The sequence below is a fragment of the Lissotriton helveticus genome, chromosome 6, assembly GCF_964261635.1.
Source record: "Lissotriton helveticus chromosome 6, aLisHel1.1, whole genome shotgun sequence".
NCBI lineage: Eukaryota > Metazoa > Chordata > Amphibia > Caudata > Salamandridae > Lissotriton > Lissotriton helveticus.
The window spans coordinates 1,420,870,183-1,420,884,041 of record NC_136067.1 but is presented as its reverse complement, the minus strand read 5'-3'; positions in this window follow the sequence as shown (position 1 = coordinate 1,420,884,041).

Below are 13,859 nucleotides of genomic sequence, written 5' to 3'. Positions count from 1 at the left end.
TGAAGGTGTAGATGTAGATCACCTGTTTGGGCTTTCTTATCAATGGCAGCATGACTGCGAGAACTGTAGGGTATCAAGTACTACTAGTGTAGACTCAGAAAGATTTATATATTTAACTTTGCCAGACAGTAAATCAGTCTCTTTTAATAAGCTAGTAAAAGCAGCTGATCACAACATGGAGTGTAGCCAATGTAAATCTGAAATGATGTCCACATTATTTATACGAACATATGGTCAGTATGTCATTTTAATGTTCCAACGATGTAGGCCTGATGGAACAAAATTGACAACTTTAATTAAAAATTTTGTGGCTTCACAGTTGTCAATATCAGGAAGGACTTTTGTAACTGTAGCAATTATATATCATGATGGTCCTTCAATAACATCAGGACATTATACAGCTTATTTAAAGTGTAGAAATGGCTGGTCATTCTGCAATGATTCTGTTTTAATTTTCAAAAAAAAATTGCCGTATGACCTTAAAAACTCTTACCTGGTGTTTTTAAAACCAAAATTTTAGGGAAAGAATCTCGGGATGTGCTCTGAGGAATTTCAAGAAGTTCTAATGGCTCCTACACGATTTGGCCTTGAGGATAAGTGTAGTACAGAGACATAACTTCTTACCATAACACTGGACGTCATGGAGAAATACGTGCACTTTGAATGAGTTCAGAAAAACTGTTTCTTTTTATAAGCTAATTGAAGCAGCCAATCAAAACATGGAGTAGAGGGAATGTAAGTCTGCAATGCTGTCTACTGTTTTACATTGCTTTGTCATTAAAAGTGATGTAGAGAATTAAATAATTGTACTAGTCATAAAGGTAGTGTAAGTCTGCTTCATAGTAAGCAGTATCAGTGTGATAGGAAATGTAGAACATGATTGAGCAAGAAGGGGAAGATATTACTAGTTCAGGATTGTGAAAATGATCTTCAACATTTTAATTGTGAAAGTTGCGGAAATACAACATGACGGGATTGGCTTAAAAGAATTCTAAGAGTTATAAATGGCTCAGACACGATTTGGCCTTGTGGAAACGTGTGGTAGAGAGCGAGAAGTCATTTATTGTATGTAACATGTTTTTGAAAACGATGGAGGTTTTCTTTCAGAAAGTGGCGGGTTGAAAGTAATAACAGCACAACAGAGTGTAAGCTGTTCATAGGACATCCTTGGCCGTCATGGAAAGTAAGTTAACTTTAAGGAGTTCTGAATTCTGATTTGTTATGTTGTATGGGTTTTTTAAACACAATCATTTTGATTGTGTTTTTTTTTCCCCGCTGTTATATGATGAATACCTTCAAGTCACTGTTTTAGTGAAATTTGATACATTCTGAGAACAGCAAAAATAAACCATTTAACATGTATAATTAATTCTGTTCTGTTTGCATTTATGATGTACATGTAGAACTGTGTAGGAGGCATGGAGAAGGTGAGGCTTCTGTAAGTGTCAAAGTTGTTGCATACAGTGCTCATATTCTACGTAGTCTTTTATATTTCATTACTTTCACTGTTTCTGACTGATCTAAATTTTTTTTTAAAAAAGAACAGTAAGTATAAGGGAAGGAAACAGACAGTTATGTTAAAAGAAACACAGCTATAGGGAATAAACTAGGGATACTGTTACCTGCAATCCTCTGCTGATGATGTCACTGAGCATGTCATGAATGATGTAATATGTGACATCATCAGCAGTGGATTACGGGTAATAGTATCTCTAGTTTACTCCCCAATAGCTGTCTTTCTTTTAACATAACTGTCTGTTTCCTTCCCTTATACTTACTGTTCTTTTTTAAAAAAAAATGTTTTTGGTTCGCTTCCGGTTCGCGTACCGGGGAGCGAACTGGGAAGCGAACTAAGAGAAATAGAGATTGGCACAGTTCCAAATATTGTACCAATTTTTTAATAACGGGGAGGTAGTTCTGAAAAGAACTTTTTTTTTAATTGTTTTTGTTGTTTTATATTTTTTTATTATTTTTCTGAACATTTTTTTACTTTTTTTGAATTTTTCTGAACAGTTTTATATTTTTTTTGTTTTTTTTTCGGAGGGGGCAACGAAAACGATTCATTGTAAAGGGCTCAACAGGAGCAACAAAACAAAAAAAAAGAATTTATTGTTTGGGGCGTTTCGGACAAACATGAGTATGATTGTCAATAGCTCTGTTGATTAGAGTGATGCTACTTTCTCCGTAGCAAATGAATCCACTGCAATGTATGCAGACTTGTTTTACTTCACGAAATCTCGTTTGTATATTTGGCACCATCTCCCTGCCCTCTGGTCCCGTTACTTCCGGTACAACAGATCTTCTGGCCATAATAGGGAGATTATCTAGGTCGTCCTGTTCCTCTTCTTGCTGAATTATAACTTTAGCAGGTGGTCCACTCTTCCTTGGATGTGGTGGAGGTGGTGGGGAAGCACCAGCTGAAGCTACTAAAGAAGCCATTGCTCACTGGTAACAAAGGGTCTTTCTCTCACAATGATGAAAGTCAGAGTGAGGAAAGAAGGAGGGATTTTCATCATTTGGGAAAAACAATAGTTCTCAACCAATGAAAAGTGTTCATTTTAGATCATATGACCTAGTCTTACATCATTAGGAAACCAAAAGTGAAATGAACCAATGAAAAGTGTTATTACCAAGTCACATGACCTGCTGTGTTTACGTTACGCGCTTTGCAGGGCCTCCCGGTTTGCTTCCAGAAACCTGTGCTTTGCGACTCGGTAAGCGTACCAGTTCGCTAACGTAGCACGTCATATGAGGTATCACGCGACAACGCGAAACGTCATGCGGACGGGAGGCGTCACGATGTTGTTTTCTAACGCGGCAGTTGCGGTAAAGAAACGTTTACCGGCTCGCGGTCTATTTCGCGGCATCAAGGTCAGCTAACGGGAAGCTTCCCGATTCGCGAAGCGGGAACGAAGAAAAAAAAATATAAAAAAAAAAAGTTATTAATAAACATATAAAATTTATTTTTGGATTTAAAGAAGAATACATTTTACAGCTACAGATATTAGCTGTTAAAAAACCAATGAAATTCACTGAAAAAACCATAGGTTATAGACCATATATAGTTAGGAATTAGCATTTACAAAACCTTGAAAATTCACTGAAAAAACCATAGGTTATAGACCATATATAGTTAGGAATTAGCATTTAGAAAACCTTATTTTACTCACACAAAACCATTGAAATTCCATACATAGTTAGTTGCACTAACTATATATCGCGCACCCGCAATCCACTGCTGATGATGTCACATATTACATCATTCATGACATGGTCAGTGACATCACTGATGACATCACTGATGACATCTCAAATGACATCACTGATGACATCACTGATGACATCTCAAATGACATCACTGATGACATCATGACACACCAATACCAGTTACTACATACGCACTCACTGATTCCTACGTCTACACACACATTCACTCATTCACCCATACAATCACTCATACATACAGTCACTTATTATTACAACACTATCATATGCACTCATACACCTATGCAGACAGTCACACACTGCCACACATCCATGGAGTTACTCACACACCAAGTCAGTCCTGTAAAGAATCAATCACACTTCCATTTCTTCATCTATACAGTTAAACACAGAGCACCATACTTCAGTGACATCACTGATGACATCACTAATGACATCTGAAATGACATCACTGATGACATCTCAAATGACATCACTGATGACATCATGACACACCAATACCAGTTACTACATACGCACTCACTGATTCGTACGTCTACACACACATTCACTCATTCACCCATACAATCACTCATACATACAGTCACTTATTATTAGAACACTATCATATGCACTCATACACCTAGTCAGTCCTGTGAAGAATCAATCACACTTCGATTTCCTCATCTATAGTTAAACACAGAACACCATACTTTTCACACATATACTAACACATACTTACTCTCTTATACAATCACTGATACAAGTACACATTGATATGCACAGAGTCACACACCTCCCAGTCAGCCACACACACACTCAGTTTTCCATACATCCAGTCATTCTTCAATATGTAAAACGTATTTAAACTTTACAAAAACACACAGTTACTAGATGATGTCATCAGTGATGTCATCAGTGATGTCACTGACCAAGTCATGAATGATGTAATATGTGACATCATCAGCAGTGGATTGCGGGTGCGCGATATATAGTTAGTGCAACTAACTATATATGGAATTTCAATGGTTTTGTGTGAGTAAAATAAGGTTTTCTAAATGCTAATTCCTAACTATATATGGTCTATAACCTATGGTTTTTTCAGTGAATATATATATATATATATATTATCCCAAATTGCCTCTGATTATAGGACGCCACTCCATTGCGAGGTGAGTTCAACAAACCCTTTATTTTCAAAAAGCGGCACATTATGGCTGTTTCAAAGTTCCCCGACGCGTTTCGGAGCCACACGCTCCTTCATCATGGGGCAGCAGTTACAAAACACGGGATAACCACACCTATTTTTATCCACAATTCATGCGTTCCCCAGTGAAGCATGCTGGAAGTTGTGGTTATAATCTTCCCCACAATTGAGGTCCGTTTCGTTTTGCCAACTAAGTTTATTTTGCCATCAAGTTCAGTGTATCAGCCCTCCGGTGGGCCCCAGACATGATGCGCAGCTTCCACCTTGTTTCCTCTCAATGCTGTTTCCACTGCCAAAAGATTCCGACAGTGCAGGTCCGCCTCCATTTTTTCTGCGGATGGTGCATCCTTCGCGGCTGAGGCCGCCGCGTTTCATATTATCCCAAATTGCCTCTGATTATAGGACGCCACTCCATTGCGAGGTGAGTTCAACAAACCCTTTATTTTCAAAAAGCGGCACATTATGGCTGTTTCAAAGTTCCCCGACGCGTTTCGGAGCCACAAGCTCCTTCATCATGGGGCAGCAGTTACAAAACACGGGATAACCACACCTATTTTTATCCACAATTCATGCGTTCCCCAGTGAAGCATGCTGGAAGTTGTGGTTATAATCTTCCCCACAATTGAGGTCCGTTTCGTTTTGCCAACTAAGTTTATTTTGCCATCAAGTTCAGTGTATCAGCCCTCCGGTGGGCCCCAGACATGATGCGCAGCTTCCACCTTGTTTCCTCTCAATGCTGTTTCCACTGCCAAAAGATTCCGACAGTGCAGGTCCGCCTCCATTTTTTCTGCGGATGGTGCATCCTTCGCGGCTGAGGCCGCCGCGTTTCATATTATCCCAAATTGCCTCTGAATATAGGACGCCACTCCATTGCGAGGTGAGTTCAACAAACCCTTTATTTTCAAAAAGCGGCACATTATGGCTGTTTCAAAGTTCCCCGACGCGTTTCGGAGCCACACGCTCCTTCATCATGGGGCAGCAGTTACAAAACACGGGATAACCACACCTATTTTTATCCACAATTCATGCGTTCCCCAGTGAAGCATGCTGGAAGTTGTGGTTATAATCTTCCCCACAATTGAGGTCCGTTTCGTTTTGCCAACTAAGTTTATTTTGCCATCAAGTTCAGTGTATCAGCCCTCCGGTGGGCCCCAGACATGATGCGCAGCTTCCACCTTGTTTCCTCTCAATGCTGTTTCCACTGCCAAAAGATTCCGACAGTGCAGGTCCGCCTCAATTTTTTCTGCGGATGGTGCATCCTTCGCGGCTGAGGCCGCCGCGTTTCATATTATCCCAAATTGCCTCTGATTATAGGACGCCACTCCATTGCGAGGTGAGTTCAACAAACCCTTTATTTTCAAAAAGCGGCACATTATGGCTGTTTCAAAGTTCCCCGACGCGTTTCGGAGCCACACGCTCCTTCATCATGGGGCAGCAGTTACAAAACACGGGATAACCACACCTATTTTTATCCACAATTCATGCGTTCCCCAGTGAAGCATGCTGGAAGTTGTGGTTATAATCTTCCCCACAATTGAGGTCCGTTTCGTTTTGCCAACTAAGTTTATTTTGCCATCAAGTTCAGTGTATCAGCCCTCCGGTGGGCCCCAGACATGATGCGCAGCTTCCACCTTGTTTCCTCTCAATGCTGTTTCCACTGCCAAAAGATTCCGACAGTGCAGGTCCGCCTCCATTTTTTCTGCGGATGGTGCATCCTTCGCGGCTGAGGCCGCCGCGTTTCATATTATCCCAAATTGCCTCTGATTATAGGACGCCACTCCATTGCGAGGTGAGTTCAACAAACCCTTTATTTTCAAAAAGCGGCACATTATGGCTGTTTCAAAGTTCCCCGACGCGTTTCGGAGCCACACGCTCCTTCATCATGGGGCAGCAGTTACAAAACACGGGATAACCACACCTATTTTTATCCACAATTCATGCGTTCCCCAGTGAAGCATGCTGGAAGTTGTGGTTATAATCTTCCCCACAATTGAGGTCCGTTTCGTTTTGCCAACTAAGTTTATTTTGCCATCAAGTTCAGTGTATCAGCCCTCCGGTGGGCCCCAGACATGATGCGCAGCTTCCACCTTGTTTCCTCTCAATGCTGTTTCCACTGCCAAAAGATTCCGACAGTGCAGGTCCGCCTCAATTTTTTCTGCGGATGGTGCATCCTTCGCGGCTGAGGCCGCCGCGTTTCATATTATCCCAAATTGCCTCTGATTATAGGACGCCACTCCATTGCGAGGTGAGTTCAACAAACCCTTTATTTTCAAAAAGCGGCACATTATGGCTGTTTCAAAGTTCCCCGACGCGTTTCGGAGCCACATGCTCCTTCATCATGGGGCAGCAGTTACAAAACACGGGATAACCACACCTATTTTTATCCACAATTCATGCGTTCCCCAGTGAAGCATGCTGGAAGTTGTGGTTATAATCTTCCCCACAATTGAGGTCCGTTTCGTTTTGCCAACTAAGTTTATTTTGCCATCAAGTTCAGTGTATCAGCCCTCTGGTGGGCCCCAGACATGATGCGCAGCTTCCACCTTGTTTCCTCTCAATGCTGTTTCCACTGCCAAAAGATTCCGACAGTGCAGGTCCGCCTCCATTTTTTCTGCGGATGGTGCATCCTTCGCGGCTGAGGCCGCCGCGTTTCATATTATCCCAAATTGCCTCTGATTATAGGACGCCACTCCATTGCGAGGTGAGTTCAACAAACCCTTTATTTTCAAAAAGCGGCACATTATGGCTGTTTCAAAGTTCCCCGACGCGTTTCGGAGCCACATGCTCCTTCATCATGGGGCAGCAGTTACAAAACACGGGATAACCACACCTATTTTTATCCACAATTCATGCGTTCCCCAGTGAAGCATGCTGGAAGTTGTGGTTATAATCTTCCCCACAATTGAGGTCCGTTTCGTTTTGCCAACTAAGTTTATTTTGCCATCAAGTTCAGTGTATCAGCCCTCCGGTGGGCCCCAGACATGATGCGCAGCTTTCACCTTGTTTCCTCTCAATGCTGTTTCCACTGCCAAAAGATTCCGACAGTGCAGGTCCGCCTCCATTTTTTCTGCGGATGGTGCATCCTTCGCGGCTGAGGCCGCCGCGTTTCATATTATCCCAAATTGCCTCTGATTATAGGACGCCACTCCATTGCGAGGTGAGTTCAACAAACCCTTTATTTTCAAAAAGCGGCATATTATGGCTGTTTCAAAGTTCCCCGACGCGTTTCGGAGCCACACGCTCCTTCATCATGGGGCAGCAGTTACAAAACACGGGATAACCACACCTATTTTTATCCACAATTCATGCGTTCCCCAGTGAAGCATGCTGGAAGTTGTGGTTATAATCTTCCCCACAATTGAGGTCCGTTTCGTTTTGCCAACTAAGTTTATTTTGCCATCAAGTTCAGTGTATCAGCCCACCGGTGGGCCCCAGACATGATGCGCAGCTTCCACCTTGTTTCCTCTCAATGCTGTTTCCACTGCCAAAAGATTCCGACAGTGCAGGTCCGCCTCCATTTTTTCTGCGGATGGTGCATCCTTCGCGGCTGAGGCCGCCGCGTTTCATATTATCCCAAATTGCCTCTGATTATAGGACGCCACTCCATTGCGAGGTGAGTTCAACAAACCCTTTATTTTCAAAAAGCGGCACATTATGGCTGTTTCAAAGTTCCCCGACGCGTTTCGGAGCCACACGCTCCTTCATCATGGGGCAGTAGTTACAAAACACGGGATAACCACACCTATTTTTATCCACAATTCATGCGTTCCCCAGTGAAGCATGCTGGAAGTTGTGGTTATAATCTTCCCCACAATTGAGGTCCGTTTCGTTTTGCCAACTAAGTTTATTTTGCCATCAAGTTCAGTGTATCAGCCCTCCGGTGGGCCCCAGACATGATGCGCAGCTTCCACCTTGTTTCCTCTCAATGCTGTTTCCACTGCCAAAAGATTCCGACAGTGCAGGTCCGCCTCCATTTTTTCTGCGGATGGTGCATCCTTCGCGGCTGATGCCGCCGCGTTTCATATTATCCCAAATTGCCTCTGATTATAGGACGCCACTCCATTGCGAGGTGAGTTCAACAAACCCTTTATTTTCAAAAAGCGGCACATTATGGCTGTTTCAAAGTTCCCCGAAGCGTTTCGGAGCCACACGCTCCTTCATCATGGGGCAGCAGTTGCAAAACACGGGATAACCACACCTATTTTTATCCACAATTCATGCGTTCCCCAGTGAAGCATGCTGGAAGTTGTGGTTATAATCTTCCCCACAATTGAGGTCCGTTTCGTTTTGCCAACTAAGTTTATTTTGCCATCAAGTTCAGTGTATCAGCCCTCCGGTGGGCCCCAGACATGATGCGCAGCTTCCACCTTGTTTCCTCTCAATGCTGTTTCCACTGCCAAAAGATTCCGACAGTACAGGTCCGCCTCCATTTTTTCTGCGGATGGTGCATCCTTCGCGGCTGAGGCCGCCGCGTTTCATATTATCCCAAATTGCCTCTGATTATAGGACGCCACTCCATTGCGAGGTGAGTTCAACAAACCCTTTATTTTCAAAAAGCGGCACATTATGGCTGTTTCAAAGTTCCCCGACGCGTTTCGGAGCCACACGCTCCTTCATCATGGGGCAGCAGTTACAAAACACGGGATAACCACACCTATTTTTATCCACAATTCATGCGTTCCCCAGTGAAGCATGCTGGAAGTTGTGGTTTTAATCTTCCCCACAATTGAGGTCCGTTTCGTTTTGCCAACTAAGTTTATTTTGCCATCAAGTTCAGTGTATCAGCCCTCCGGTGGGCCCCAGACATGATGCGCAGCTTCCACCTTGTTCCCTATCACGAAACGGACCTCAATTGTGGGGAAGATTATAACCACAACTTCCAGCATGCTTCACTGGGGAACGCATGAATTGTGGATAAAAATAGGTGTGGTTATCCCGTGTTTTGTAACTGCTGCCCCATGATGAAGGAGCGTGTGGCTCCGAAACGCGTTGGGGAACTTTGAAACAGCCATAATGTGCCGCTTTTTGAAAATAAAGGGTTTGTTGAACTCACCTCGCAATGGAGTGGCGTCCTATAATCAGAGGCAATTTGGGATAATATGAAACGCGGCGGCCTCAGCCGCGAAGGATGCACCATCCGCAGAAAAAATGGAGGCGGACCTGCACTGTCGGAATCTTTTGGCAGTGGAAACAGCATTGAGAGGAAACAAGGTGGAAGCTGCGCATCATGTCTGGGGCCCACCGGAGGGCTGATACACTGAACTTGATGGCTAAATAAACTTAATTGGCAAAACGAAACGGACCTCAATTGTGGGGAAGATTATAACCACAACTTCCAGCATGCTTCACTGGGGAACGCATGAATTGTGGATAAAAATAGGTGTGGTTATCCCGTGTTTTGTAACTGCTGCCCCATGATGAAGGAGCGTGTGGCTCCGAAACGCGTCGGGGAACTTTGAAACAGCCATAATGTGCCGCTTTTTGAAAATAAAGGGTTTGTTGAACTCACCTCGCAATGGAGTGGCGTCCTATAATCAGAGGCAATTTGGGATAATATGAAACGCGGCGGCCTCAGCCGCGAAGGATGCACCATCCGCAGAAAAAATGGAGGCGGACCTGCACTGTCGGAATCTTTTGGCAGTGGAAACAGCATTGAGAGGAAACAAGGTGGAAGCTGCGCATCATGTCTGGGGCCCACCGGAGGGCTGATACACTGAACTTGATGGCAAAATAAACTTAGTTGGCAAAACGAAACGGACCTCAATTGTGGGGAAGATTATAACCACAACTTCCAGCATGCTTCACTGGGGAACGCATGAATTGTGGATAAAAATAGGTGTGGTTATCCCGTGTTTTGTAACTGCTGCCCCATGATGAAGGAGCGTGTGGCTCCGAAACGCGTCGGGGAACTTTGAAACAGCCATAATGTGCCGCTTTTTGAAAATAAAGGGTTTGTTGAACTCACCTCGCAATGGAGTGGCGTCCTATAATCAGAGGCAATTTGGGATAATATGAAACGCGGCGGCCTCAGCCGCGAAGGATGCACCATCCGCAGAAAAAATGGAAGCGGACCTGCACTGTCGGAATCTTTTGGCAGAGGAAACAGCATTGAGAGGAAACAAGGTGGAAGCTGCGCATCATGTCTGGGGCCCACCGGAGGGCTGATACACTGAACTTGATGGCAAAATAAACTTAGTTGGCAAAACGAAACGGACCTCAATTGTGGGGAAGATTATAACCACAACTTCCAGCATGCTTCACTGGGGAACGCATGAATTGTGGATAAAAATAGGTGTGGTTATCCCGTGTTTTGTAACTGCTGCCCCATGATGAAGGAGCGTGTGGCTCCGAAACGCGTCGGGGAACTTTGAAACAGCCATAATGTGCCGCTTTTTGAAAATAAAGGGTTTGTTGAACTCACCTCGCAATGGAGTGGCGTCCTATAATCAGAGGCAATTTGGGATAATATGAAACGCGGCGGCCTCAGCCGCGAAGGATGCACCATCCGCAGAAAAAATGGAGGCGGACCTGCACTGTCGGAATCTTTTGGCAGTGGAAACAGCATTGAGAGGAAACAAGGTGGAAGCTGCGCATCATGTCTGGGGCCCACCGGAGGGCTGATACACTGAACTTGATGGCAAAATAAACTTAGTTGGCAAAACGAAACGGACCTCAATTGTGGGGAAGATTATAACCACAACTTCCAGCATGCTTCACTGGGGAACGCATGAATTGTGGATAAAAATAGGTGTGGTTATCCCGTGTTTTGTAACTGCTGCCCCATGATGAAGGAGCGTGTGGCTCCGAAACGCGTCGGGGAACTTTGAAACAGCCATAATGTGCCGCTTTTTGAAAATAAAGGGTTTGTTGAACTCACCTCGCAATGGAGTGGCGTCCTATAATCAGAGGCAATTTGGGATAATATGAAACGCGGCGGCCTCAGCCGCGAAGGATGCACCAACCGCAGAAAAAATGGAGGCGGACCTGCACTGTCGGAATCTTTTGGCAGTGGAAACAGCATTGAGAGGAAACAAGGTGGAAGCTGCGCATCATGTCTGGGGCCCACCGGAGGGCTGATACACTGAACTTGATGGCAAAATAAACTTAGTTGGCAAAACTAAACGGGCCTCAATTGTGGGGAAGATTATAACCACAACTTCCAGCATGCTTCACTGGGGAACGCATGAATTGTGGATAAAAATAGGTGTGGTTATCCCGTGTTTTGTAACTGCTGCCCCATGATGAAGGAGCGTGTGGCTCCGAAACGCGTCGGGGAACTTTGAAACAGCCATAATGTGCCGCTTTTTGAAAATAAAGGGTTTGTTGAACTCACCTCGCAATGGAGTGGCGTCCTATAATCAGAGGCAATTTGGGATAATATGAAACGCGGCGGCCTCAGCCGCGAAGGATGCACCATCCGCAGAAAAAATGGAGGCGGACCTGCACTGTCGGAATCTTTTGGCAGTGGAAACAGCATTGAGAGGAAACAAGGTGGAAGCTGCGCATCATGTCTGGGGCCCACCGGAGGGCTGATACACTGAACTTGATGGCAAAATAAACTTAGTTGGCAAAACGAAATGGACCTCAATTGTGGGGAAGATTATAACCACAACTTCCAGCATGCTTCACTGGGGAACGCATGAATTGTGGATAAAAATAGGTGTGGTTATCCCGTGTTTTGTAACTGCTGCCCCATGATGAAGGAGCGTGTGGCTCCGAAACGCGTCGGGGAACTTTGAAACAGCCATAATGTGCCGCTTTTTGAAAATAAAGGGTTTGTTGAACTCACCTCGCAATGGAGTGGCGTCCTATAATCAGAGGCAATTTGGGATAATATATATATATATATATATATTACCTACTGGCGATAGCCAGTAGGTATATATAGTTAGGATTGTTTTCCATTGGGAAATCGCAACATTCTATTGGGAATAACTTTGGCGCCGGTTGAGGAATCTTCCTGAATTTTTCCTTAACTTTGCCTCGCGGCGCTCCGGTCCTTCCCTGAAAGTTTGGGGGGGATTTGTCAAGCGGGGGCTGAGATTAAAGGGGGGTCCCAAAACATGTTTTTCCCATGTTAATTTCCATAGGGCGGTCGAACTCACTTTTAGCTCGAACGGCTGAATGGATTTTCACCAAACTTGGCAAAATTGTAGGGACTGATAGCCCGATGTGCCTTTGCTATGTCTCAAGATATGTGCTCCAGAGGATTTTGAGTAATTTGGGTTCAAATAAATAAATATATCTATAGCAGCTTACCCGTGAGCTTACCCGTGCGCTTACGGTACGCGCACGTACGCGTACCGTACGCGTACCTCTAGTGCGTGAGCTGCATTCTGATTGGCTGCCAATGTCTGTCAACACTCCAAAACAGAAACTGTTGCCAGCCATCTTGTGCCTCGGTAGACTGAGGCACAGGAAAGCAGAAAAACAAACGTGTAGAACTCAAAAAGGGGGCAGGGTAGAAGCACCCTGACCCCCTAGGCCTGCTCAGGGGGTCCCACAAGGACCCCCAAGGCAAAATAATGTTTGTTTTTTTTAAGTCGCGGGGTACGCGTACCACGCGTACCGTACGCGTACCACGCGTACCGTACGCGTACCCCGCGACTTTTTAAAATATTTTTTTTTTTTGCATTGGGGGTCCTTGTGGGATCCCTGAGCAGGCCTAGGGGGTCAGGGTGCTTCTACTCTGGCCCCTTTACGAGTTTCACACCTTTGTTTCACTGCTTTCTTGTGCCTTGGTTCTAACAAGGCTCAAGATGGCTGCCAACACTTCCTGGTTTTGAGTGTTGACAGACAGTGGCAGCCAATCAGCATGCTTTCCCGAGAAAACTGCATGGTCATTGGCTGCCAACACTTCGAACCAGGAGGTGTTGGCATCCATCTTGTGCTAGTGTTGACAGACAGTGACAGTCAATCAGCATGCCTTCCCGAGAAAGCTGTATGCTCATTGGCTGTCAACACTTCTAACCAGGAAGTGTTGGCATCCATCTTGGGTCTTAGTAGACTGAGGCACAAGAAAGCAGAAAAACAAATGTGTAGAAACACCCTGACCCCCTAGGGCTGCTCAGGTGGTCCCACTAGGATATTAATATATTTAAACGTTATCCGCTAATAGAATTAGCATTTAAAAAACCTTGCAAATTCACTGAAAAAACTATAGGTTTCAGGCCTGATATAGTTAGGAATTAGCATTTAAAAAACCTTTGAAATTCACTGAAAAAATCATAGGTTTCAGGCCTTATATAGTTAGGAATTATCATTTAAATAAACCTTGCAAATTCACTGAAAAAAACCATAGGTTTCAGGCCTTATATAGTTAGGAATTAGCATTGAAAAAACCTTGCAAATTCACTGAAAAAACCATAGGTTTCAGGCCTTATATAGTTAAGAATTAGCATTTAAAAAACCTTGCAAATTCACTGACAAAATCATAGGTTTCAGGCCT